Raw genomic sequence first — 4,914 nt, forward strand, 5'->3', positions numbered from 1 at the left:
GAAAAAAAAGGAAAAGAAAAATCTCCATCTGTAGCAGTCACAAGACTGTGATAAGCCCTGCCGATCATTTCATTCAGTCCCACCTGTCTGTCTACATTCGGTTGTTAGGGGGAATTTGTTATTTTCTTGAACTATGTATAAATGAGACATGAGGTAGTTGGATATAAATAGCATGGACAAAGATGCACTGTGCTCCTCTCAGGTATATCTTTCGGCTTGTTACTTTCAAAGTCCAGCTGTCTCTTGCTAGTCTCTCCAGTGTTACCTACCCTGGCTTTAAGGGAGGATGACTATAAATACGAGACATTGGATTGCCTAAAATGGCCGCTGTATAAAAGAGCAGTAATAGAAGAGTTTTAGGATATAAAGTTCACACAGATACTTTATGAAGATAAACTGCTTGATCAAACTTTAAAAAAATGATGTGGTTGGAGGGTTGCATCCTTCAAACTAAAGCTGACAGAAGTGCAGATGCCTCCACCCTCAAGACATTTATGCTGATCTGATTGGCAAGATGGAGGAAATGTCAGCCAGCCTCTCAAAGGGCAACAATGAGTTTTCTTCCTTAGATCTTTATTATATTCTCTACCATCTCCAACTTTGTCTGCCTTTTAATAGCAGGGGTGAATACAGGCATGGTGAAACAGAGAACTGTTACATATGAACCTGTTATGGTGCTGCACATTTAGGAACAAGAGCATACACTACACAATGCCAGTGTCATATTACAGCAATATGTTAAATATTGATAATCAGAATAATGGATAATTAGAATCCCTAACAGACACGTTGCCTGTGAAATTTCCAGGTGCAGTGCAGTCAACCAGAGCACCATATTTGTACTTGGAACTTGCTACTTGTTAGCGATGAGACACTGTGTTATAGCAACTCCTATATTACTATGGTATAAGAACTGCACCAGGACAATTTGCTTGAATTCCATGACTGCTAATAATATAAGTTAATGATTAGAGATCAGGTGTCTTTATGGAAATGTCTTTCTATAACTGCCAACATAAACTGGCTCCACACGCTAACAAATGTACAAATGTTTAGCCTTCCCAAACCTGTGTCCCTTCAGTAATTAGTGTGATATCTTTTTACATTCACCACCTAATACAACAGCGCAGCCAGGACTCACAGCTTCCAGTACCAGAGCAGGACTGAGAAGTTGGCTCATTTTGCCATTAAATGGAGCTAACAAGGTCCACTGGGATCGAGCCGGCACAGCAATTGATGTCACTTTAGAATAGTTAAGGAGGGCTGATAATGCTCGCAGGGATGTCCCAGTGGCCCAGTGCTCTTGTTTTTCCACACTGGAGCTAGAACTGGACTCCAGACCCATGAGCTTTCTCTTCGACATATTTAAATAAAATGGCTTTTAATGGACTTGTGTCCTAAAATCGTTACCACTTCATCTGCTAATAGATTCTCTTTGAAGTCTGCTTCTTACTCTACGAGGAGACATTCAGTTGGTGCAAGTTATTGTCTTGGTAATCAGTATGCATGCTGAGTGTTTGATTTAACCAACTGTAGTGATTAGCCTGTAGTTGTGACTCAAGTCACTGTGGTATATTATAGAAAAATAAAGGGATGTTAACGCTCAAAGTTTGCCTCTCCCTTTCTTCTTCTCACTGGCTCTTTGGGCTTCTTGCATAGTAAGAAATTTGCATGCTATTACGCTTACCTCAGAGTTTTGATGTTGGAGTGTTCCTTGAAGACACAGTCCTCTGGGCACATGCAGACATGAACTTGCATTTGTCAGATACTTCCCTGAGCTCATTGCTAGGGAAATGGGTCAGTAGCCGAGTTTAATTGAGTTCGCTGCATGGAAGGTGGTGTTGCCTGGCAGGAGGTGGTGAGGATGTAAGATAAAACATTTTTTTAAAAAGGCTCCTGTATCCTGTCTGCCACAGTTCATGTGATCCTGGTTTTGGGTTAACATACAGTACATTATGGGCATAACAGAGCAATCTAGAGCAGGGGTTCCCAACCCTTTTTGTCACTTTTTATTTACCCCCACAGCCCTGTCAGATGAGCCCCTTCATTGAAACGTTCATCCATTAGTTTTAGTTTTATATTTCAACCATCTATGCATTACTTTTAGCTATTATATAACCAGTCTTTCTTTAATGAGGGTATGCATACCCTTATTGTTTTTAAAAAAAAAAAAGCTACAGTACTCCAAAGTGCCCCTATGGGCGCACAGCTTTAATTTAGAAATCAGTCATGCATAATTCCTAAAATAATTATAATTTCAATAAAAAATGTAAATGTAAGTTCGATAAACCACTTTCTATATTCAGTATTCCTATTTTTAAAGCAATCCTTGATTGCTGTAAACTGTCAAATGCAGTAAAACCTCTGGAAAAGAGTTTGATTAGTGCAGTTGCCTCCCTGCCACTGAGAAAGCAAATATCCTCAGTGAAGCACAAGCCTGTGTTTCTCACTAAATTGTAAGTGCAACTTATTAAAAAGACACAGTTCACTGCAACTATAATGCCAATGCTAATGTTTTACTGTTACTGCATGATGAAAAAATAATTGCTTTGCTGCAAATTTAGTGATGGATATTAAACATTTGAAATGAATCATTTACAGATTTACTGATGACACAGTGCTGTGTTGTACTGCTTTAGGTACTGCTTTAGGCTTTTTTCAAAAGGTATTTTTGCTGGTCAGGGGGTACTTGGCTGAAAATATAGTTCAAAAGGGGTACAATAATGAAAAGTTGGAGAACCAACTAGTTATATATTCCAACCAATCACAGGTAGTTTGGAAAACCTAAAGTAAAGCACTCCCCTCAGCAATTATGCCGGCTCCTGAGCAAGGCACATGACGGCCTGTTTCTCCAGTAAGGCGGCTCTTTGGCTCACAGTAGCAGGCCTTGGTTGTACTGGCCATCCACCAACGTGAATGTGTGGAAGTGTATGAGCATGAAGCAGGGCAATGCTGACAAACAGCATGGAGCTCAAAAGCTGACTCTGCCTGAATAATTACAGTCCGTTCTTAAAAAAGAATCCGTGAGCAAGGCTGCTGCAGTGGCTTATCTGTGTCTCTCTGTGTTGCCTCTACTCCTAAGTGCACCATCTGTTTTTGCATTGAGTCTGGCTGAACTGTGACACTGCATCTGAATAAACTTGTGTGCTTGTGCTCCTGCTCAGCAGGTTACACTGCTGCTAGCAGATGCCTTTTTTCAGCCTTTGGTATGTTACACTGTGGCAAGGATTTTAAACCCATACAGAGCACTATTGTCTTTAAAAAATATTAATATTCATTGCTGCTTGTTATTGCCACCGAGACCCATTAAACTTCAGTTACATATCATTTGAATCCCCATGGGGGCCTGTGCGGGTGTTTTTTAACAAAACGAATCACATCCTAATTAGATTACATTGAGAGAAATCTTTGTTTTGTCACCGGGTGAAGTTAATTGCTGGATTGTAAAGGAAATGGCAACAGATTACTGCAGAGACCTTCTGTTCCCCTGCAGACTGCAGGGAAGTTGGATGGCGTCCACGTGAACCTGCTGACTGGAACGAACATACAGAGGAGAAGCAGCTCTCCTCTTTCAGGCAGGGAGGAGGTGTTAGATCCTGGTAGCTTTGGGTTCACAGGCACAAGTGCTGTTGTTAGGAAACAACTCCACTTTAAAGGACCATTGTGCAGCAATGTGCAAAGAAATAACAGAGAAATCCCATCTGTCTCTTTCTTCAGGCCTCCAGTTTGTTTTCAGCAGTTTGATTGTTGCCGGGTTAATGTCAGGACACAGATAACCTAAACCTCACTGATTTAAAAATAGATAATTACATATTAATAATAACAATGACTTAGGTCTTAATGTTTGGTTTACTTCATCTCAATTCACAGCAGTAATATAGATTCCAAAATTCACCATCATTACTGTGATACTGTAGTAATTATCTAAAATTATAATATATATATATTATAATTTCATATATATATATAAGAGGTCCTTTATAAGGATATCAACCCAAAATTACTTTATATATTACTAAATTGTTTTCTGGGCTTCACGTCCGGACTGCGGTCGCTGGTTAGGTTTAGGCAACAACAGCACTTTGGCTAAGGTATGTTTTGGTAAAATGTTAATAAAATATTTCATGTCTCAAATCACTGCTGACTTTTAGTTTATTAAAACAGACCACGATCTTTCCCTAAACATAACCAAAAACTGAATAATGCTGTAGTCACTACAGGTTGACAGTGTATTGGGAGATTTGCCTCTTTTGGAGAAAAGTGTCAGTGAACATTTTACTGATGCGTTCAACATTTTTGCAACTTGTCAGGTTCGTTAAAAATGTATTTGCTGTTGCTGAAGGAAATCCATATTAAAAGCAAATTATTCCAAGTATAGTATTTTGTTGCATCTTGAACATGAGAGTTGTTACTGATAAATGCCTAATTGAAAAAGTATGTCAATGCAGTGCCACAGATGACCAAATTAAGTAATTCCATCAAAAGGTCAAGAGGACGCACCTTTCCCTGGTTTTTGAAAGGCTTTCTATCTGAGATGACATCTAGATTGAGTGGCACTGTGTATCACAGCCCTAGTGCACATGGTGCACTCTCAGGGTCCATTTTAAAATGGTTATATTACTTTATATATTATATATATTATTTTATATCCTCAGGCATGACCATACCTGTGGTCCCAAGGTTTAGGCTGACTCTGGGTTGACTGAGCCTTAGGAGACAACAACTGCCGCTGTGCAATGAACTGCCTAAAGAAATTAGGTTAGCTAGATCAGTATGCACTTCTTAATCTCTTCTCAAGACACACTTTTATAGATGTGCATGAATTATTGATTTTCTTTTAATTTTCAAAACAATGCTGCTGAACAACATTTCGTGATGGTAAACCAGTTAAAAAAGGATGTGAGTCCGATTTAA

This window comes from Morone saxatilis, unplaced genomic scaffold, assembly GCF_004916995.1.
Source record: "Morone saxatilis isolate NCDOM2014 unplaced genomic scaffold, NCSU_SB_2.0 Contig11, whole genome shotgun sequence".
NCBI lineage: Eukaryota > Metazoa > Chordata > Actinopteri > Moronidae > Morone > Morone saxatilis.